Genomic DNA, 22,791 nt, shown 5'->3' with positions numbered 1-22,791 from the left:
GTAAGCAAGAGGCAAGGGGGTTAGAGGCACCAAAACGAATGGTGAGTGGAGCAAGCAGGAGTGAGAGTGAAGGAGGGAAAATGTCAGCAGGAGAAAAGGAAAGTAAAAAGAAACAACAAGGGGAGAAAAGTAAGAAATTGGGTACAGAATCAGTAAGTGAGGGTCAGGGAAGTCCTGAAGAGTTAACGGAGGACCAAAAAAGGGATCTGCGGTTTAAAAAGGCTACTGAAAGAAGGAAAAAAAGAACATATAATGTGACCTTAATAGAATATAGGAGGTTAGTAAGGACGTTAGCAGGAATAAAACCGGGAGAGGAGTTAGAGAGAGTAGGGATATTGGAAAAGGCGATAAAATCGTATGAAATAGGATTGGGAGCTAAACCGTGGAATCTATACCCGGATGCTTAGAGGGATATAAGAAAATGTTACGTCTGGGATATTTCGTGGGGAGAAATGAATGTAAAGGTTAATACAGAACGCTAAGATTGGGTGGGGTTATTTGTGAGTTTGGAGACATATATGTTTTATTGCGTTTATGCTTGGGAATACCCAATGTTGTAAAAGTTATTTCTGTGGAAATAAAAAAAAAAAAATAAGAAAAAAAACAAAAGACAAAAACAAAACAAAAAATAATAAAAAAAGATAAAAAAGAAAAAAACTTTAAAAAAAAAAAATAAAAAAAAAAATAAAAAAGCCATGATCCTGCAGGTGGCTCTCCCAGAGCGAGGCTTGCTCATTGCACTTGGAGCTAGCTGACCTCTGCGATTTCCCCACATGCGGGAAACTCGACTGCACAATTTCTGGTAGTGGGTGACTGCGTGCGCGCTCTCCCCTGTTTTTGGACTGTTAGAAAAAACAGAAACAAAAATCAACAACAACAACAACCACCACCCACAGCACAGGTGTTTGTTCAGACAAGCTGCTATTGCCACTGCTTGGGCTTTGGGCCTGGTCAATAACTGTGGCATAAAAGGAGCACCCACCCACCCACCAACTAGCCAGGTAGCAACATCTCAAAGAGGAAGAAATTACAATTAGGCACCTGCGCAGACATTTAGGAATAAATTCAGGTGGATTGGGAAATAGGGAAACACATATAATTCATGAAAAAAACATTCTAAACAAAAAGGGCCAAGAACTGTAGAATATGAGTCTCTGCAGCAGCAGTAAAAATGTATCCCTCTCTTTCCAATGTCCACCTCTCTGGCTGATTGTTTTCTTTTCTTTTTTTGGTTTGAGATACGAATCTCTCTATTATTATACTGAGATAAGTGCAATACACAATGTATAGGTGATTTCAAAGTCACAATTGTATGTTTGATGCCTTTTGAAATATTGTATAAAGCAGCACATTTACAAACAAATCTGGATTCATTTTTTTTTTTAAATGGCCGTTCCTTGCAGGATATGGGGTTTTTATTTCACCCCCTCCCCACCCTAGTTCTACATGGTATGTATGGGTCTCTGTAGCCAGACCACCCCATGTGATGATATCACAAAGGGAGTATACAGTACGTTCTAGAGTTTCTAGGCTCCAAAGTAACAAAGAGCGGCATTTAAAACCAACAGATTGCAAACTATCTGCTGAGTGGTGCAAAAAACAATATCTATCTATCTATCTATCTATCTCTATCCAGGGAGCAGCAGACAGTGTTAGCTTGCTTCTATATTTATGCAAATGCCAGGTAAGCAGCCATGCTGGTAAAGGGCAAAGTGACAAGTGTGCCAGCAGGACAGGGCACCTCTCCAGCAGCAGCAGCAGCAGCAGCAGCAGGTGTCAGTGGAGGTCAGAAAAAGTGAGTGCCGGCAGGTAGGGTAGATGAAGAAAGCCACCCCAGAAATATGGTGTCCCCCTGTCCCCCTCTCCGCCAGCTGAAATGACAGAGCTGAGCGGTGTTCAAAGTGATTGCTTCTTCCTTTTAAAACCAAGAAGAAGTACCTTGCGGCGAAGCTTGGCTTCTCTGGGTGCTTGTCGGATGGGCGGGGGAGGGGCTTTGCTTCTAGGGAGGGGATGTCTTGGATCTATGTTGTTTGACAAATATTCGCTGCTGCTGCTAGCTGCAGCTGCACAAATGTTTGCATGGAATGGCCTAAGCTGATCCTTGCTGCAGGTTCTGGCTCAGATACTAGGCCTCCGCTACTGTGGTGCTTGCCGATGCTGCTGCTGCTGCTGCTGCCGCTGCACCAATGACCAGGCTGCTCTCTCCACAAGGGTGACACTTGTCCTGGGACAGGGCTAGTTGCCCCCCAGCGCCATTCCAACTCATACTTACCTGGCAGGGGAGTAAATTATGCAGCCACGATCCTGCAGGTGGCTCTCCCAGGGCGAGGCTTGCTCATTGCACTTGGAGCTAGCTGACCTCTGCGATTTCCCCACATGCGGGAAACTCGACTGCACAATTTCTGGTAGTGGGGGACTGCGTGCGCGCTCTCCCCTGTTTTTGGACTGTTAGAAAAAACAGAAACAAAAATCAACAACAACAACAACCAACAACCACCACCCACAGCACAGGTGTTTGTTCAGACAAGCTGCTATTGCCACTGCTTGGGCTTTGGGCCTGGTCAATAACTGTGGCATAAAAGGAGCACCCACCCACCCACCAACTAGCCAGGTAGCAACATCTCAAAGAGGAAGAAATTACAATTAGGCACCTGCGCAGACATTTAGGAATAAATTCAGGTGGATTGGGAAATAGGGAAACACATATAATTCATGAAAAAAACATTCTAAACAAAAAGGGCCAAGAACTGTAGAATATGAGTCTCTGCAGCAGCAGTAAAAATGTATCCCTCTCTTTCCAATGTCCACCTCTCTGGCTGATTGTTTTCTTTTCTTTTTTTGGTTTGAGATACGAATCTCTCTATTATTATACTGAGATAAGTGCAATACACAATGTATAGGTGATTTCAAAGTCACAATTGTATGTTTGATGCCTTTTGAAATATTGTATAAAGCAGCACATTTACAAACAAATCTGGATTCATTTTTTTTTTTTTAAATGGCCGTTCCTTGCAGGATATGGGGTTTTTATTTCACCCCCTCCCCACCCTAGTTCTACATGGTATGTATGGGTCTCTGTAGCCAGACCACCCCATGTGATGATATCACAAAGGGAGTATACAGTACGTTCTAGAGTTTCTAGGCTCCAAAGTAACAAAGAGCGGCATTTAAAACCAACAGATTGCAAACTATCTGCTGAGTGGTGCAAAAAACAATATCTATCTATCTATCTATCTATCTATCTATCTCTATCCAGGGAGCAGCAGACAGTGTTAGCTTGCTTCTATATTTATGCAAATGCCAGGTAAGCAGCCATGCTGGTAAAGGGCAAAGTGACAAGTGTGCCAGCAGGACAGGGCACCTCTCCAGCAGCAGCAGCAGCAGCAGCAGCAGCAGCAGGTGTCAGTGGAGGTCAGAAAAAGTGAGTGCCGGCAGGTAGGGTAGATGAAGAAAGCCACCCCAGAAATATGGTGTCCCCCTCTCCGCCAGCTGAAATGACAGAGCTGAGCGGTGTTCAAAGTGATTGCTTCTTCCTTTTAAAACCAAGAAGAAGTACCTTGCGGCGAAGCTTGGCTTCTCTGGGTGCTTGTCGGATGGGCGGGGGAGGGGCTTTGCTTCTAGGGAGGGGATGTCTTGGATCTATGTTGTTTGACAAATATTCGCTGCTGCTGCTAGCTGCAGCTGCACAAATGTTTGCATGGAATGGCCTAAGCTGATCCTTGCTGCAGGTTCTGGCTCAGATACTAGGCCTCCGCTACTGTGGTGCTTGCCGATGCTGCTGCTGCTGCTGCTGCCGCTGCACCAATGACCAGGCTGCTCTCTCCACAAGGGTGACACTTGTCCTGGGACAGGGCTAGTTGCCCCCCAGCGCCATTCCAACTCATACTTACCTGGCAGGGGAGTAAATTATGCAGCCACGATCCTGCAGGTGGCTCTCCCAGGGCGAGGCTTGCTCATTGCACTTGGAGCTAGCTGACCTCTGCGATTTCCCCACATGCGGGAAACTCGACTGCACAATTTCTGGTAGTGGGGGACTGCGTGCGCGCTCTCCCCTGTTTTTGGACTGTTAGAAAAAACAGAAACAAAAATCAACAACAACAACAACCAACAACCACCACCCACAGCACAGGTGTTTGTTCAGACAAGCTGCTATTGCCACTGCTTGGGCTTTGGGCCTGGTCAATAACTGTGGCATAAAAGGAGCACCCACCCACCAACTAGCCAGGTAGCAACATCTCAAAGAGGAAGAAATTACAATTAGGCACCTGCGCAGACATTTAGGAATAAATTCAGGTGGATTGGGAAATAGGGAAACACATATAATTCATGAAAAAAACATTCTAAACAAAAAGGGCCAAGAACTGTAGAATATGAGTCTCTGCAGCAGCAGTAAAAATGTATCCCTCTCTTTCCAATGTCCACCTCTCTGGCTGATTGTTTTCTTTTCTTTTTTTGGTTTGAGATACGAATCTCTCTATTATTATACTGAGATAAGTGCAATACACAATGTATAGGTGATTTCAAAGTCACAATTGTATGTTTGATGCCTTTTGAAATATTGTATAAAGCAGCACATTTACAAACAAATCTGGATTCATTTTTTTTTTTTTAAATGGCCGTTCCTTGCAGGATATGGGGTTTTTATTTCACCCCCTCCCCACCCTAGTTCTACAGTACATGGTATGTATGGGTCTCTGTAGCCAGACCACCCCATGTGATGATATCACAAAGGGAGTATACAGTACGTTCTAGAGTTTCTAGGCTCCAAAGTAACAAAGAGCGGCATTTAAAACCAACAGATTGCAAACTATCTGCTGAGTGGTGCAAAAAACAATATCTATCTATCTATCTATCTCTATCCAGGGAGCAGCAGACAGTGTTAGCTTGCTTCTATATTTATGCAAATGCCAGGTAAGCAGCCATGCTGGTAAAGGGCAAAGTGACAAGTGTGCCAGCAGGACAGGGCACCTCTCCAGCAGCAGCAGCAGCAGCAGCAGCAGCAGCAGCAGCAGCAGCAGGTGTCAGTGAAGGTCAGAAAAAGTGAGTGCCGGCAGGTAGGGTAGATGAAGAAAGCCACCCCAGAAATATGGTGTCCCCCTGTCCCCCTCTCCGCCAGCTGAAATGACAGAGCTGAGCGGTGTTCAAAGTGATTGCTTCTTCCTTTTAAAACCAAGAAGAAGTACCTTGCGGCGAAGCTTGGCTTCTCTGGGTGCTTGTCGGATGGGCGGGGGAGGGGCTTTGCTTCTAGGGAGGGGATGTCTTGGATCTATGTTGTTTGACAAATATTCGCTGCTGCTGCTAGCTGCAGCTGCACAAATGTTTGCATGGAATGGCCTAAGCTGATCCTTGCTGCAGGTTCTGGCTCAGATACTAGGCCTCCGCTACTGTGGTGCTTGCCGATGCTGCTGCTGCTGCTGCTGCCGCTGCACCAATGACCAGGCTGCTCTCTCCACAAGGGTGACACTTGTCCTGGGACAGGGCTAGTTGCCCCCCAGCGCCATTCCAACTCATACTTACCTGGCAGGGGAGTAAATTATGCAGCCACGATCCTGCAGGTGGCTCTCCCAGGGCGAGGCTTGCTCATTGCACTTGGAGCTAGCTGACCTCTGCGATTTCCCCACATGCGGGAAACTCGACTGCACAATTTCTGGTAGTGGGGGACTGCGTGCGCGCTCTCCCCTGTTTTTGGACTGTTAGAAAAAACAGAAACAAAAATCAACAACAACAACAACCACCACCACCCACAGCACAGGTGTTTGTTCAGACAAGCTGCTATTGCCACTGCTTGGGCTTTGGGCCTGGTCAATAACTGTGGCATAAAAGGAGCACCCACCCACCAACTAGCCAGGTAGCAACATCTCAAAGAGGAAGAAATTACAATTAGGCACCTGCGCAGACATTTAGGAATAAATTCAGGTGGATTGGGAAATAGGGAAACACATATAATTCATGAAAAAAACATTCTAAACAAAAAGGGCCAAGAACTGTAGAATATGAGTCTCTGCAGCAGCAGTAAAAATGTATCCCTCTCTTTCCAATGTCCACCTCTCTGGCTGATTGTTTTCTTTTCTTTTTTTGGTTTGAGATACGAATCTCTCTATTATTATACTGAGATAAGTGCAATACACAATGTATAGGTGATTTCAAAGTCACAATTGTATGTTTGATGCCTTTTGAAATATTGTATAAAGCAGCACATTTACAAACAAATCTGGATTCATTTTTTTTTTTTTAAATGGCCGTTCCTTGCAGGATATGGGGTTTTTATTTCACCCCCTCCCCACCCTAGTTCTACATGGTATGTATGGGTCTCTGTTGCCAGACCACCCCATGTGATGATATCACAAAGGGAGTATACAGTACGTTCTAGAGTTTCTAGGCTCCAAAGTAACAAAGAGCGGCATTTAAAACCAACAGATTGCAAACTATCTGCTGAGTGGTGCAAAAAACAATATCTATCTATCTATCTATCTATCTCTATCCAGGGAGCAGCAGACAGTGTTAGCTTGCTTCTATATTTATGCAAATGCCAGGTAAGCAGCCATGCTGGTAAAGGGCAAAGTGACAAGTGTGCCAGCAGGACAGGGCACCTCTCCAGCAGCAGCAGCAGCAGCAGCAGCAGCAGCAGCAGCAGGTGTCAGTGGAGGTCAGAAAAAGTGAGTGCCGGCAGGTAGGGTAGATGAAGAAAGCCACCCCAGAAATATGGTGTCCCCCTGTCCCCCTCTCCGCCAGCTGAAATGACAGAGCTGAGCGGTGTTCAAAGTGATTGCTTCTTCCTTTTAAAACCAAGAAGAAGTACCTTGCGGCGAAGCTTGGCTTCTCTGGGTGCTTGTCGGATGGGCGGGGGAGGGGCTTTGCTTCTAGGGAGGGGATGTCTTGGATCTATGTTGTTTGACAAATATTCGCTGCTGCTGCTAGCTGCAGCTGCACAAATGTTTGCATGGAATGGCCTAAGCTGATCCTTGCTGCAGGTTCTGGCTCAGATACTAGGCCTCAGCTACTGTGGTGCTTGCCGATGCTGCTGCTGCTGCTGCTGCCGCTGCACCAATGACCAGGCTGCTCTCTCCACAAGGGTGACACTTGTCCTGGGACAGGGCTAGTTGCCCCCCAGCGCCATTCCAACTCATACTTACCTGGCAGGGGAGTAAATTATGCAGCCACGATCCTGCAGGTGGCTCTCCCAGGGCGAGGCTTGCTCATTGCACTTGGAGCTAGCTGACCTCTGCGATTTCCCCACATGCGGGAAACTCGACTGCACAATTTCTGGTAGTGGGGGACTGCGTGCGCGCTCTCCCCTGTTTTTGGACTGTTAGAAAAAACAGAAACAAAAATCAACAATAACAACAACCAACAACCACCACCCACAGCACAGGTGTTTGTTCAGACAAGCTGCTATTGCCACTGCTTGGGCTTTGGGCCTGGTCAATAACTGTGGCATAAAAGGAGCACGCACCCACCCACCAACTAGCCAGGTAGCAACATCTCAAAGAGGAAGAAATTACAATTAGGCACCTGCGCAGACATTTAGGAATAAATTCAGGTGGATTGGGAAATAGGGAAACACATATAATTCATGAAAAAAACATTCTAAACAAAAAGGGCCAACAACTGTAGAATATGAGTCTCTGCAGCAGCAGTAAAAATGTATCCCTCTGTTTCCAATGTCCACCTCTCTGGCTGATTGTTTTCTTTTCTTTTTTTGGTTTGAGATACGAATCTCTCTATTATTATACTGAGATAAGTGCAATACACAATGTATAGGTGATTTCAAAGTCACAATTGTATGTTTGATGCCTTTTGAAATATTGTATAAAGCAGCACATTTACAAACAAATCTGGATTCATTTTTTTTTTTTTAAATGGCCGTTCCTTGCAGGATATGGGGTTTTTATTTCACCCCCTCCCCACCCTAGTTCTACATGGTATGTATGGGTCTCTGTAGCCAGACCACCCCATGTGATGATATCACAAAGGGAGTATACAGTACGTTCTAGAGTTTCTAGGCTCCAAAGTAACAAAGAGCGGCATTTAAAACCAACAGATTGCAAACTATCTGCTGAGTGGTGCAAAAAACAATATCTATCTATCTATCTATCTATCTCTATCCAGGGAGCAGCAGACAGTGTTAGCTTGCTTCTATATTTATGCAAATGCCAGGTAAGCAGCCATGCTGGTAAAGGGCAAAGTGACAAGTGTGCCAGCAGGACAGGTCACCTCTCCAGCAGCAGCAGCAGCAGCAGCAGCAGCAGCAGCAGGTGTCAGTGGAGGTCAGAAAAAGTGAGTGCCGGCAGGTAGGGTAGATGAAGAAAGCCACCCCAGAAATATGGTGTCCCCCTGTCCCCCTCTCCGCCAGCTGAAATGACAGAGCTGAGCGGTGTTCAAAGTGATTGCTTCTTCCTTTTAAAACCAAGAAGAAGTACCTTGCGGCGAAGCTTGGCTTCTCTGGGTGCTTGTCGGATGGGCGGGGGAGGGGCTTTGCTTCTAGGGAGGGGATGTCTTGGATCTATGTTGTTTGACAAATATTCGCTGCTGCTGCTAGCTGCAGCTGCACAAATGTTTGCATGGAATGGCCTAAGCTGATCCTTGCTGCAGGTTCTGGCTCAGATACTAGGCCTCAGCTACTGTGGTGCTTGCCGATGCTGCTGCTGCTGCTGCTGCTGCCGCTGCACCAATGACCAGGCTGCTCTCTCCACAAGGGTGACACTTGTCCTGGGACAGGGCTAGTTGCCCCCCAGCGCCATTCCAACTCATACTTACCTGGCAGGGGAGTAAATTATGCAGCCACGATCCTGCAGGTGGCTCTCCCAGGGCGAGGCTTGCTCATTGCACTTGGAGCTAGCTGACCTCTGCGATTTCCCCACATGCGGGAAACTCGACTGCACAATTTCTGGTAGTGGGGGACTGCGTGCGCGCTCTCCCCTGTTTTTGGACTGTTAGAAAAAACAGAAACAAAAATCAACAATAACAACAACCAACAACCACCACCCACAGCACAGGTGTTTGTTCAGACAAGCTGCTATTGCCACTGCTTGGGCTTTGGGCCTGGTCAATAACTGTGGCATAAAAGGAGCACGCACCCACCCACCAACTAGCCAGGTAGCAACATCTCAAAGAGGAAGAAATTACAATTAGGCACCTGCGCAGACATTTAGGAATAAATTCAGGTGGATTGGGAAATAGGGAAACACATATAATTCATGAAAAAAACATTCTAAACAAAAAGGGCCAAGAACTGTAGAATATGAGTCTCTGCAGCAGCAGTAAAAATGTATCCCTCTGTTTCCAATGTCCACCTCTCTGGCTGATTGTTTTCTTTTCTTTTTTTGGTTTGAGATACGAATCTCTCTATTATTATACTGAGATAAGTGCAATACACAATGTATAGGTGATTTCAAAGTCACAATTGTATGTTTGATGCCTTTTGAAATATTGTATAAAGCAGCACATTTACAAACAAATCTGGATTCATTTTTTTTTTTTTAAATGGCCGTTCCTTGCAGGATATGGGGTTTTTATTTCACCCCCTCCCCACCCTAGTTCTACATGGTATGTATGGGTCTCTGTAGCCAGACCACCCCATGTGATGATATCACAAAGGGAGTATACAGTACGTTCTAGAGTTTCTAGGCTCCAAAGTAACAAAGAGCGGCATTTAAAACCAACAGATTGCAAACTATCTGCTGAGTGGTGCAAAAAACAATATCTATCTATCTATCTATCTATCTATCTATCTCTATCCAGGGAGCAGCAGACAGTGTTAGCTTGCTTCTATATTTATGCAAATGCCAGGTAAGCAGCCATGCTGGTAAAGGGCAAAGTGACAAGTGTGCCAGCAGGACAGGGCACCTCTCCAGCAGCAGCAGCAGCAGCAGCAGCAGCAGCAGCAGGTGTCAGTGGAGGTCAGAAAAAGTGAGTGCCGGCAGGTAGGGTAGATGAAGAAAGCCACCCCAGAAATATGGTGTCCCCCTGTCCCCCTCTCCGCCAGCTGAAATGACAGAGCTGAGCGGTGTTCAAAGTGATTGCTTCTTCCTTTTAAAACCAAGAAGAAGTACCTTGCGGCGAAGCTTGGCTTCTCTGGGTGCTTGTCGGATGGGCGGGGGATGGGCGGGGGAGGGGCTTTGCTTCTAGGGAGGGGATGTCTTGGATCTATGTTGTTTGACAAATATTCGCTGCTGCTGCTAGCTGCAGCTGCACAAATGTTTGCATGGAATGGCCTAAGCTGATCCTTGCTGCAGGTTCTGGCTCAGATACTAGGCCTCAGCTACTGTGGTGCTTGCCGCTGCTGGATGCTGCTGCTGCTGCTGCTGCCGCTGCACCAATGACCAGGCTGCTCTCTCCACAAGGGTGACACTTGTCCTGGGACAGGGCTAGTTGCCCCCCAGCGCCATTCCAACTCATACTTACCTGGCAGGGGAGTAAATTATGCAGCCACGATCCTGCAGGTGGCTCTCCCAGGGCGAGGCTTGCTCATTGCACTTGGAGCTAGCTGACCTCTGCGATTTCCCCACATGCGGGAAACTCGACTGCACAATTTCTGGTAGTGGGGGACTGCGTGCGCGCTCTCCCCTGTTTTTCGACTGTTAGAAAAAACAGAAACAAAAATCAACAATAACAACAACCAACAACCACCACCCACAGCACAGGTGTTTGTTCAGACAAGCTGCTATTGCCACTGCTTGGGCTTTGGGCCTGGTCAATAACTGTGGCATAAAAGGAGCACGCACCCACCCACCAACTAGCCAGGTAGCAACATCTCAAAGAGGAAGAAATTACAATTAGGCACCTGCGCAGACATTTAGGAATAAATTCAGGTGGATTGGGAAATAGGGAAACACATATAATTCATGAAAAAAACATTCTAAACAAAAAGGGCCAACAACTGTAGAATATGAGTCTCTGCAGCAGCAGTAAAAATGTATCCCTCTCTTTCCAATGTCCACCTCTCTGGCTGATTGTTTTCTTTTCTTTTTTTGGTTTGAGATACGAATCTCTCTATTATTATACTGAGATAAGTGCAATACACAATGTATAGGTGATTTCAAAGTCACAATTGTATGTTTGATGCCTTTTGAAATATTGTATAAAGCAGCACATTTACAAACAAATCTGGATTCATTTTTTTTTTTTTAAATGGCCGTTCCTTGCAGGATATGGGGTTTTTATTTCACCCCCTCCCCACCCTAGTTCTACATGGTATGTATGGGTCTCTGTAGCCAGACCACCCCATGTGATGATATCACAAAGGGAGTATACAGTACGTTCTAGAGTTTCTAGGCTCCAAAGTAACAAAGAGCGGCATTTAAAACCAACAGATTGCAAACTATCTGCTGAGTGGTGCAAAAAACAATATCTATCTATCTATCTATCTATCTCTATCCAGGGAGCAGCAGACAGTGTTAGCTTGCTTCTATATTTATGCAAATGCCAGGTAAGCAGCCATGCTGGTAAAGGGCAAAGTGACAAGTGTGCCAGCAGGACAGGGCACCTCTCCAGCAGCAGCAGCAGCAGCAGCAGCAGCAGCAGCAGCAGCAGGTGTCAGTGGAGGTCAGAAAAAGTGAGTGCCGGCAGGTAGGGTAGATGAAGAAAGCCACCCCAGAAATATGGTGTCCCCCTGTCCCCCTCTCCGCCAGCTGAAATGACAGAGCTGAGCGGTGTTCAAAGTGATTGCTTCTTCCTTTTAAAACCAAGAAGAAGTACCTTGCGGCGAAGCTTGGCTTCTCTGGGTGCTTGTCGGATGGGCGGGGGAGGGGCTTTGCTTCTAGGGAGGGGATGTCTTGGATCTATGTTGTTTGACAAATATTCGCTGCTGCTGCTAGCTGCAGCTGCACAAATGTTTGCATGGAATGGCCTAAGCTGATCCTTGCTGCAGGTTCTGGCTCAGATACTAGGCCTCAGCTACTGTGGTGCTTGCCGATGCTGCTGCTGCTGCTGCTGCCGCTGCACCAATGACCAGGCTGCTCTCTCCACAAGGGTGACACTTGTCCTGGGACAGGGCTAGTTGCCCCCCAGCGCCATTCCAACTCATACTTACCTGGCAGGGGAGTACACTACGTAGCCATGATCCTGCGGGGGGCGCTGCTGGAGCAGGCATAGCCTTGTGCTTGAGGAGCGGAGCCTAGAAGTATCGTGTTTGGGTGAAAGACCTTTTTTTGAGAAGCAGAATGGATAATCGTGGAAGTTTCGTTCAAAACACCATCAGATTCAGATTGGATAAGGCTCCCAAATTTCTGGGGTTGGATGAGTTCTACAGTCAGATATTGGAAGACACCCTGAAGATTGAACGTGGAGATATTTATTGCATCCAGGAATTTTTCAAACAGCAATTTTATGATGTGGCTTTTGAAGAAGGTAACAAATGTATGGGTGTGATGGAAAGAGCAAAGAAGGAAAAGGATGTGGACTGTATGCGAGGTGTAGAGCTGGTACCCTTGTTTGCATTAGGAGAAATTGCTATAATTGTGCATACGTACAACCCTTTTACACCAGAGGAAGAAATTATGGTGTTCCTGTCACGGTACTGTGAGATTGTCAAGAAAGGACAGAGACTGAAAAACAGGATTGGCATTTATAATGGAAAGACCAGATATATGTGCAAACTGAGGATGTCCCCAGACGGATTGGGGGGAGTCTTGCACCCCCCGGGGACCTTTAACATTGGAGGAAACCGGGGGTACTTGTACTACCGGGGCCAGCCGCTTTATTGCAGGAGGTGCATGGAGTTTGGGCACACGCAGGAGGGCTGTGCTAAGCAAGATGTAGAATTTTGTCGCAAATGCAGGAAGGAGGGACACCACGCTGCGCAGTGCCGGGAGCCAGCTACATGTGACTTGTGTCATGAAACAGGGCACATGGCGAGATTTTGTACAAGAAAAAAGTCGTATGCAGAGATTATGAGAAGAAGAGAGACTGTAGAGCGCCCAGAGGGATGGGTTAATGAGGACAGTGAGTATGATAAGCGGCATGGAGTTGAAAGCAGTCAGGCGACGCCCGTGGAACCAGCTGCTGAGGCTCCCACTGATGAGGCCTTAACGAGGGGTGACGCAGCAGCTGAGCAGGAGCTGCCAGATTCAGACTCAGAGCTGGGTGAGCGTATGGAGGAAACGCCCGTGGTTCCAGCTGAGAATGCTCTCCAGAACGAGGTCCAAAGGGTATGGGGGGAGGAGGCGGAGCCGGACATAGGAGAGGGGGAGGAGCCTGACCTGATGCAAGGAGAAGGCGAGGGAACCCCAGGACTGCAGGCCATGGTTTCTGAGGTGGAAGACCTTGAGCAGCAAATTAAGGAACAATGTATGGAGACATCGGAAGGAGGGGAACGTCGGACAAAGAGGAAGATGGAGGGAGAATCTTTTGCCCCTTCAAAGACAAAATGCCTGGGAGGAGAAGAGGAAGAGAAGATCTGTGTGGTTTTTGATTCAGGGGAGGGGGTGGGGGGTGGTGGATTGGATGCTAGCCCCTTGCGCTCCCCGGCATATCCTTTGACGGGCGTGCCAGATGGGCAGGGGTCACCAGGAGGGCAGAGCCTTCCCTATGCGGATAATGCTGCGGCAGAGAATTTGAGGTGTGGATTTCAGTCTCCGGGGTCCCCCACGGTGGAAGGTGCTGGACAGAGCTAAGTATAATTTTTATAATTATAATTGTTACCTGGGATACGCTAGTATAAGAAGAAATGACTTTGACGCTGGCATCATTAAATGTACGGAGCTTGAGAAAGCGTACAAGAAGAGTGAGGATATTTGACTTACTGGCAAAAGAAAGATGTGATATTTTTTGTTTGCAAGAATGTACAATTACTGAACCCCCAAAAGAAGAAGAGTGGGTGTGGGGGGAATCTGCGTGGTCATGCTGCCTAGAGAGCAGAAACAGTGGGATTGGGATATTATTTAAGGGAAAAGAGTTTAAAATATGCAAATGTGAGGTAATTGAACCGGGAAGGTTATTTTTTGTTTTGGTGAAATGGAAGGGGGAATGTTTCAGAATATTTAATATATATGCAGCTCCAAAGGAAAATCAAAGGAGGTTGCTGTTTGAGAAACTGAGGTTGTTTTTACTTGGAAGAATGAAAACTTTTGTGTTAGGAGACTTTAATTGTATAATTAGGGAGGGGGATAGGGTGGGGGGTGCAGACAGGAGTAAGCCTGATAGTTCTGGGGTACTGTTGAAAACAATTATGGGTGATTTTTCTTTTAAGGATACTTTGCAGGTGTGGGGGAAAGAAAAAAGGGAATTCACTTGGTTTTGTGAGAGTGGAGGGGTAAAGTCTAGAATTGACCATATTTTTATTTCTGAAGGGTTGAAGGTGGAGAGCTGGAAGGGGTTAAGAGTACTTTTCTCTGACCATGCATGTGTTGTATGTAAAATAGAAGTAGAGGGAGTGGAAAAGTATGGAAGGGGTTACTGGAAACTTAATGTTTCACTATTAGAAAAACCGGGGATCAAGGATCAGTATGGGAAATTGTATGTTTATTTAAAGAGGAGAATGGGGGAATACAAGGGAATACTGGAATGGTGGGAGTGGGTAAAAATTGAAACAAAAAAGTTTTTCATTAGGAAAGGTAAGGAGTTGGCAAGAAAACAGGAGGAAGATTACAGGAGGGTGATCCTGAGAAAACAGTTTCTCCTCAGGTTAAAAGAGATGGGAAAGGATGTGGAGGGAGATCTAAAAAGGGTTAGGGTGGAGTCTGAGGAATTACTGGAAAAAAGAGGTAGAAGGATAATTCATGCTGCAAGAGTGGAAGCGGTTGAAAAGAATGAAAAATGTACTTCTTTTTTCTTTAAAAAAGCATTTACAGGGAAGTTAAGTCCAATTCCTGTGTTGAATGAAGAGGGGGCAGAGGTAAAGGAAACGGAAAAAGTTCTGAAAGTTTGTGAGAAGTTTTATTCCAAATTATATGAGGAAAAGGAGCGTGATATGTCCTTAGAAAAAGAGCTAGTTGAAAAAATTGAGGAAAAACTAAGTAAAGATGATCAGGTTTTCTTGGTGAGAGATCTAAACAGTGAAGAATTAAATGAGGTAATAAGGAATGGAAGGAAAGGAAAATCACCTGGTAAGGATGGGTTACCACATGAATTTTACTCCTATATGTGGGACATAATTAGAGAAGAGGTATTTAAGTTATGCAACACAATTTTTAAGTTAGGAGAAACGCCGGAATCCTTTAAAGAAGGTATAATTGCATTAATATTCAAAAAAAAGGGGGACAAAAGAGATCTTAAAAACTGGCGTCCTATAACTCTGCTGAATTCAGATTATAAAATTGTTGCAAAAGTGGTAATGCTAAGATTGAAGCCTTTCTTATGTAAATTGGTGGAAGAGGAGCAGGTGTGTGGTGTACCAGGGAGACAGATGGTAGGGAATCTAATTCTCCTGAGGGATTTAATTTGGTATTGTTTGGAGCGGCAGCAACCACTAGTTATTGCAAATATTGATTTTGAGAAGGCTTATGACCTTTTGTCTCATGCCTTTTTGTTTAAAGTCCTGGGAAAGTTAGGAATACCAATGGAAATCGTTAGATGGATAGGTAGTTTATATAAAGGTATTAATAGTAGAGTTTTAGTAAATGGCTGTTTTACTGAAAAAATTTGGGTGAAATCAGGGGTAAGGCAGGGGTGTCCTCTGTCCCCGTTGGCGTTTATTTGCGCTATAGAGCCTTTGTTGCAGACTATCAGAGCGGACAAGGTGGTGAGAGGGGTTGAAATCCCAGGGAGTGGGGGAAGGAGCATCAAAGTTCTAGGATATATGGACGACTTAACCCTGGTGTGTACTACACAGGCGGCTCTTCATAGAGCGCAGTTACATATTGATACCTTTTGTCACGCTTCAGGGCTGAGAGTGAATTGGGGGAAAAGTGCTTGTAAGGCCTTTGGGGATTGGCATGATTTAGGAAAGTGTGGGATCCCTGTGGAAGGGGAACAGCTAAGACTGTTAGGGGTTTATTTCGATGAGGACTTGACAGGGGAGGTAAATTGGGTAAAGGTAGGGGAAAGAATAGAAAAAAAAATCAATTTTTGGATGCTAAGGAAGCTTTCAATGGAAGGGAAGATTTTGGTGACAAAAGCGGTGTTGGTACCAATTTTGCTGCATATAGGGCTGGTGTTTCCCCCCGCGGCAAAATGGATTAGAAAAATTACTCAGTTTTTGTTCAGTTTTCTGTGGGGGTCAACAAATGAGAGATTAAAGAGAGAAATTGTATGGAAGGAAAAAGGGAAAGGTGGAAAAGGGGCCCCCAGGATAGAAGTTATCCTGGGAGCAAAATATGCCCAGCTCTGTATAAAGAGAATTCAGAGTGAGGATACAAAGGCGGCCTGTTTAGCAAGGTATGCGGCAGGGGGTATGTTAAGGAGGCTGGGTCTGTTCAGGACAGATTTGAGGAGGCCACTCTGTTTTGTGACCCCAGATAATTATGGGGTCATTGAACATTTCATAAGAGGTTTTAATTTAAGGGATGTAGAAAAGTCCTTATGGGAAGATCACAGGAAAATAAGGGCTGTGATTCTGGACAGAGACAGTTATGAATGCTGCGGAAATCTGAATATGTCACAATTAAAACTGATGTGGAAGAACATAGATTTCAAGGGTCTATCTAATATTCACAAAGATATTGCTTGGATGGCTGTGCACAAGTGCCTGCCAGTCCGAGTCTTCCAAAAGAGACGACGTATGACAGTGTCGGATAGGTGTCCAAGAGAAGGATGTGGTGGCGTAGAAGACATAGTACATTTATTTTGGAACTGTTTTTTTGTGAGGGCTGTGTGGAAAAACCTAGCGAAGCTAATTAGAGAACTAGGAGGAATCCATATATTGGAGTTCAATATGATGCTTTATGGGTTAAGTGAGTTAAAAGGGGAAAAAGGTTGGGTACTATGGAAAATAATAAATTGTGTAAAAGAGGTTGTGTGGATGGTGAGAAGTATGATGATATTCAATAATGAAACGTTAGATGTGAAAGCATGTACTAGGATAATTTTAAGTAAAATGTATACATACTACTTGTTGGATCAGAAAAGGTTGGGGAAAGTGGAAAGTGATGCATTGTGGAAAGTGAATAGCTGGAATAAGATGGTTGTGTGTTAGAAGTGTCAACTAGAGAGAAGGAGGAGGAGGGGTATGTAACTTGTGTGAAGTTGAAGAAGTTTTTACCAGATCATAAGAAAAAAGGGGATTGTACATCGTGAGATAATGTGATTAATTTTTTTGGGAATGATATTTGCGGAGGTTAAAAATAGTTAAATTTACTGGTTATGAGTTGTGTGAGTGGGAATGGAAGTGAGCAAAAGCGTTTGCTTTTACGGAAAGGGAAAGAGAATATTTATGAAGAAGAGTTTTGTCTTTCTTTGAGAAGTACAATAGTACAGTCTGGGTCCCTTTACGTGGAGTTACCGGAGAGAAGAGGTGGGCCGGTGCTCCCCTCCGCGGCGGGTGCCGTGGGGAAAAAGCATACGGAAATGTATGGAAGGGAGGGATGGCTGGGAAGGAAGAATGGTGACAGAATGGGATGAAAGAGTGTGTAATTGTGATTGTGAACAGTAATTTTCTGTGGGGAAAGGAAGGAGGAAGAAAATGTAAATATAGCATGTTTTGTGTCTTGTTAATGTAATATGGCTGTAAAAAATTATGTGTTTTTTTGGTTGTAAAAAAAAAGTCTGTAAATTTAAAAAAGGTGTTGAATAAAATTTTGAAAAAGAAAAAAAAAAAAAAAAAAAAAAAAAGAAAAAATAAAAAAAAAAAAAAAAAAAAAAAAAAAAAAAAAAAAAAAAATAAAAAAAAAAAAAGAAAAAAAAAAAAAAAAAAACGATCCTGCAGGTGGCTCTCCCAGGGCGAGGCTTGCTCATTGCACTTGGAGCTAGCTGACCTCTGCGATTTCCCCACATGCGGGAAACTCGACTGCACAATTTCTGGTAGTGGGGGACTGCGTGCGCGCTCTCCCCTGTTTTTGGACTGTTAGAAAAAACAGAAACAAAAATCAACAATAACAACAACAACCACCACCACCCACAGCACAGGTGTTTGTTCAGACAAGCTGCTATTGCCACTGCTTGGGCTTTGGGCCTGGTCAATAACTGTGGCATAAAAGGAGCACGCACCCACCCACCAACTAGCCAGGTAGCAACATCTCAAAGAGGAAGAAATTACAATTAGGCACCTGCGCAGACATTTAGGAATAAATTCAGGTGGATTGGGAAATAGGGAAACACATATAATTCATGAAAAAAACATTCTAAACAAAAAGGGCCAAGAACTGTAGAATATGAGTCTCTGCAGCAGCAGTAAAAATGTATCCCTCTCTTTCCAATGTCCACCTCTCTGGCTGATTGTTTTCTTTTCTTTTTTTGGTTTGAGATACGAATCTCTCTATTATTATACTGAGATAAGTGCAATACACAATGTATAGGTGATTTCAAAGTCACAATTGTATGTTTGATGCCTTTTGAAATATTGTATAAAGCAGCACATTTACAAACAAATCTGGATTCATTTTTTTTTTTTAAATGGCCGTTCCTTGCAGGATATGGGGTTTTTATTTCACCCCCTCCCCACCCTAGTTCTACATGGTATGTATGGGTCTCTGTAGCCAGACCACCCCATGTGATGATATCACAAAGGGAGTATACAGTACGTTCTAGAGTTTCTAGGCTCCAAAGTAACAAAGAGCGGCATTTAAAACCAACAGATTGCAAACTATCTGCTGAGTGGTGCAAAAAACAATATCTATCTATCTATCTCTATCCAGGGAGCAGCAGACAGTGTTAGCTTGCTTCTATATTTATGCAAATGCCAGGTAAGCAGCCATGCTGGTAAAGGGCAAAGTGACAAGTGTGCCAGCAGGACAGGGCACCTCTCCAGCAGCAGCAGCAGCAGCAGCAGCAGCAGGTGTCAGTGGAGGTCAGAAAAAGTGAGTGCCGGCAGGTAGGGTAGATGAAGAAAGCCACCCCAGAAATATGGTGTCCCCCTCTCCGCCAGCTGAAATGACAGAGCTGAGCGGTGTTCAAAGTGATTGCTTCTTCCTTTTAAAACCAAGAAGAAGTACCTTGCGGCGAAGCTTGGCTTCTCTGGGTGCTTGTCGGATGGGCGGGGGAGGGGCTTTGCTTCTAGGGAGGGGATGTCTTGGATCTATGTTGTTTGACAAATATTCGCTGTTGCTGCTAGCTGCAGCTGCACAAATGTTTGCATGGAATGGCCTAAGCTGATCCTTGCTGCAGGTTCTGGCTCAGATACTAGGCCTCAGCTACTGTGGTGCTTGCCGATGCTGCTGCTGCTGCTGCTGCTGCCGCTGCACCAATGACCAGGCTGCTCTCTCCACAAGGGTGACACTTGTCCTGGGACAGGGCTAGTTGCCCCCCAGCGCCATTCCAACTCATACTTACCTGGCAGGGGAGTAAATTATGCAGCCACGATCCTGCAGGTGGCTCTCCCAGGGCGAGGCTTGCTCATTGCACTTGGAGCTAGCTGACCTCTGCGATTTCCCCACATGCGGGAAACTCGACTGCACAATTTCTGGTAGTGGGGGACTGCGTGCGCGCTCTCCCCTGTTTTTGGACTGTTAGAAAAAACAGAAACAAAAATCAACAATAACAACAACCAACAACCACCACCCACAGCACAGGTGTTTGTTCAGACAAGCTGCTATTGCCACTGCTTGGGCTTTGGGCCTGGTCAATAACTGTGGCATAAAAGGAGCACGCACCCACCCACCAACTAGCCAGGTAGCAACATCTCAAAGAGGAAGAAATTACAATTAGGCACCTGCGCAGACATTTAGGAATAAATTCAGGTGGATTGGGAAATAGGGAAACACATATAATTCATGAAAAAAACATTCTAAACAAAAAGGGCCAAGAACTGTAGAATATGAGTCTCTGCAGCAGCAGTAAAAATGTATCCCTCTGTTTCCAATGTCCACCTCTCTGGCTGATTGTTTTCTTTTCTTTTTTTGGTTTGAGATACGAATCTCTCTATTATTATACTGAGATAAGTGCAATACACAATGTATAGGTGATTTCAAAGTCACAATTGTATGTTTGATGCCTTTTGAAATATTGTATAAAGCAGCACATTTACAAACAAATCTGGATTCATTTTTTTTTTTTTAAATGGCCGTTCCTTGCAGGATATGGGGTTTTTATTTCACCCCCTCCCCACCCTAGTTCTACATGGTATGTATGGGTCTCTGTAGCCAGACCACCCCATGTGATGATATCACAAAGGGAGTATACAGTACGTTCTAGAGTTTCTAGGCTCCAAAGTAACAAAGAGCGGCATTTAAAACCAACAGATTGCAAACTATCTGCTGAGTGGTGCAAAAAACAATATCTATCTATCTATCTATCTCTATCCAGGGAGCAGCAGACAGTGTTAGCTTGCTTCTATATTTATGCAAATGCCAGGTAAGCAGCCATGCTGGTAAAGGGCAAAGTGACAAGTGTGCCAGCAGGACAGGGCACCTCTCCAGCAGCAGCAGCAGCAGCAGGTGTCAGTGGAGGTCAGAAAAAGTGAGTGCCGGCAGGTAGGGTAGATGAAGAAAGCCACCCCAGAAATATGGTGTCCCCCTCTCCGCCAGCTGAAATGACAGAGCTGAGCGGTGTTCAAAGTGATTGCTTCTTCCTTTGAAAACCAAGAAGAAGTACCTTGCGGCGAAGCTTGGCTTCTCTGGGTGCTTGTCGGATGGGCGGGGGAGGGGCTTTGCTTCTAGGGAGGGGATGTCTTGGATCTATGTTGTTTGACAAATATTCGCTGCTGCTGCTAGCTGCAGCTGCACAAATGTTTGCATGGAATGGCCTAAGCTGATCCTTGCTGCAGGTTCTGGCTCAGATACTAGGCCTCAGCTACTGTGGTGCTTGCCGATGCTGCTGCTGCTGCTGCTGCCGCTGCACCAATGACCAGGCTGCTCTCTCCACAAGGGTGACACTTGTCCTGGGACAGGGCTAGTTGCCCCCCAGCGCCATTCCAACTCATACTTACCTGGCAGGGGAGTAAATTATGCAGCCACGATCCTGCAGGTGGCTCTCCCAGGGCGAGGCTTGCTCATTGCACTTGGAGCTAGCTGACCTCTGCGATTTCCCCACATGCGGGAAACTCGACTGCACAATTTCTGGTAGTGGGGGACTGCGTGCGCGCTCTCCCCTGTTTTTCGACTGTTAGAAAAAACAGAAACAAAAATCAACAATAACAACAACCAACAACCACCACCCACAGCACAGGTGTTTGTTCAGACAAGCTGCTATTGCCACTGCTTGGGCTTTGGGCCTGGTCAATAACTGTGGCATAAAAGGAGCACGCACCCACCCACCAACTAGCCAGGTAGCAACATCTCAAAGAGGAAGAAATTACAATTAGGCACCTGCGCAGACATTTAGGAATAAATTCAGGTGGATTGGGAAATAGGGAAACACATATAATTCATGAAAAAAACATTCTAAACAAAAAGGGCCAACAACTGTAGAATATGAGTCTCTGCAGCAGCAGTAAAAATGTATCCCTCTCTTTCCAATGTCCACCTCTCTGGCTGATTGTTTTCTTTTCTTTTTTTGGTTTGAGATACGAATCTCTCTATTATTATACTGAGATAAGTGCAATACACAATGTATAGGTGATTTCAAAGTCACAATTGTATGTTTGATGCCTTTTGAAATATTGTATAAAGCAGCACATTTACAAACAAATCTGGATTCATTTTTTTTTTTTTTTAAATGGCCGTTCCTTGCAGGATATGGGGTTTTTATTTCACCCCCTCCCCACCCTAGTTCTACATGGTATGTATGGGTCTCTGTAGCCAGACCACCCCATGTGATGATATCACAAAGGGAGTATACAGTACGTTCTAGAGTTTCTAGGCTCCAAAGTAACAAAGAGCGGCATTTAAAACCAACAGATTGCAAACTATCTGCTGAGTGGTGCAAAAAACAATATCTATCTATCTATCTATCTCTATCCAGGGAGCAGCAGACAGTGTTAGCTTGCTTCTATATTTATGCAAATGCCAGGTAAGCAGCTATGCTGGTAAAGGGCAAAGTGACAAGTGTGCCAGCAGGACAGGGCACCTCTCCAGCAGCAGCAGCAGCAGCAGCAGCAGCAGCAGCAGCAGCAGCAGCAGCAGCAGCAGCAGCAGGTGTCAGTGGAGGTCAGAAAAAGTGAGTGCCGGCAGGTAGGGTAGATGAAGAAAGCCACCCCAGAAATATGGTGTCCCCCTGTCTCTCCGCCAGCTGAAATGACAGAGCTGAGCGGTGTTCAAAGTGATTGCTTCTTCCTTTTAAAACCAAGAAGAAGTACCTTGCGGCGAAGCTTGGCTTCTCTGGGTGCTTGTTGGATGGGCGGGGGAGGGGCTTTGCTTCTAGGGAGGAGGGGATGTCTTGGATCTATGTTGTTTGACAAATATTCGCTGCTGCTGCAGTTGCACAAATGTTTGCATGGAATGGCCTAAGCTGATCCTTGCTGCAGGTTCTGGCTCAGATACTAGGCCTCAGCTACTGTGGTGCTTGCCGCTGCTGGATGCTGCTGCTGCTGCTGCTGCCGCTGCACCAATGACCAAGCTGCTCTCTCCACAAGGGTGACACTTGTCCTGGGACAGGGCTAGTTGCCCCCCAGCGCCATTCCAACTCATACTTACCTGGCAGGGGAGTAAATTATGCAGCCACGATCCTGCAGGTGGCTCTCCCAGGGCGAGGCTTGCTCATTGCACTTGGAGCTAGCTGACCTCTGCGATTTCCCCACATGCGGGAAACTCGACTGCACAATTTCTGGTAGTGGGGGACTGCGTGCGCGCTCTCCCCTGTTTTTCGACTGTTAGAAAAAACAGA

General features: G+C 45.5%; 1 long non-coding RNA gene, 1 other non-coding gene and 10 pseudogenes across 2 annotated transcripts in view; 11 read left to right on the top strand and 1 right to left on the bottom strand.

The window, feature by feature from the left end:
- The first annotated feature begins 669 nt into the window (after nucleotides 1–669).
- On the top strand, nucleotides 670–834 carry LOC142474111 (U1 spliceosomal RNA). The gene has a single exon (XR_012790122.1). It is a non-coding gene; the product is annotated as a U1 spliceosomal RNA (small nuclear RNA).
- A 1,430-nt stretch (nucleotides 835–2,264) lies between these two features.
- Nucleotides 2,265–2,437, top strand: LOC142474107 (U1 spliceosomal RNA; annotated as a pseudogene).
- Nucleotides 2,438–3,882: 1,445 nt separating this feature from the next.
- LOC142474106 (U1 spliceosomal RNA) lies at nucleotides 3,883–4,055 on the top strand (annotated as a pseudogene).
- A 1,454-nt stretch (nucleotides 4,056–5,509) lies between these two features.
- Nucleotides 5,510–5,682, top strand: LOC142474104 (U1 spliceosomal RNA; annotated as a pseudogene).
- Nucleotides 5,683–7,125: 1,443 nt separating this feature from the next.
- LOC142474103 (U1 spliceosomal RNA) lies at nucleotides 7,126–7,298 on the top strand (annotated as a pseudogene).
- Nucleotides 7,299–8,749: 1,451 nt separating this feature from the next.
- LOC142474102 (U1 spliceosomal RNA) lies at nucleotides 8,750–8,922 on the top strand (annotated as a pseudogene).
- Nucleotides 8,923–10,396: 1,474 nt separating this feature from the next.
- LOC142474115 (U1 spliceosomal RNA) lies at nucleotides 10,397–10,569 on the top strand (annotated as a pseudogene).
- A 7,217-nt stretch (nucleotides 10,570–17,786) lies between these two features.
- On the top strand, nucleotides 17,787–17,927 carry LOC142474109 (U1 spliceosomal RNA; annotated as a pseudogene).
- A 1,427-nt stretch (nucleotides 17,928–19,354) lies between these two features.
- On the top strand, nucleotides 19,355–19,527 carry LOC142474114 (U1 spliceosomal RNA; annotated as a pseudogene).
- Nucleotides 19,528–20,895: 1,368 nt separating this feature from the next.
- LOC142474100 (uncharacterized) overlaps nucleotides 20,896–22,791 on the bottom strand; it is a 3,783-nt gene continuing 1,887 nt past the window's right edge. The window contains exons 2-3 of the long non-coding RNA XR_012790120.1: nucleotides 22,602–22,774; nucleotides 20,896–21,129 (exon numbers count right to left, since the gene is read on the bottom strand). This is a non-coding gene — a long non-coding RNA (uncharacterized LOC142474100). The remainder of the gene's footprint in view (nucleotides 21,130–22,601; nucleotides 22,775–22,791) is intronic.
- Nucleotides 20,949–21,121, top strand: LOC142474113 (U1 spliceosomal RNA; annotated as a pseudogene).
- Nucleotides 22,594–22,766, top strand: LOC142474112 (U1 spliceosomal RNA; annotated as a pseudogene).

Source organism: Ascaphus truei (assembly GCF_040206685.1).
Source record: "Ascaphus truei isolate aAscTru1 chromosome 13 unlocalized genomic scaffold, aAscTru1.hap1 SUPER_13_unloc_5, whole genome shotgun sequence".
Classification (NCBI taxonomy): Eukaryota; Metazoa; Chordata; class Amphibia; order Anura; family Ascaphidae; genus Ascaphus; species Ascaphus truei.
Note: the sequence above shows the minus strand (reverse complement) of the source record. Positions and strands in the feature narration are given on the sequence as shown.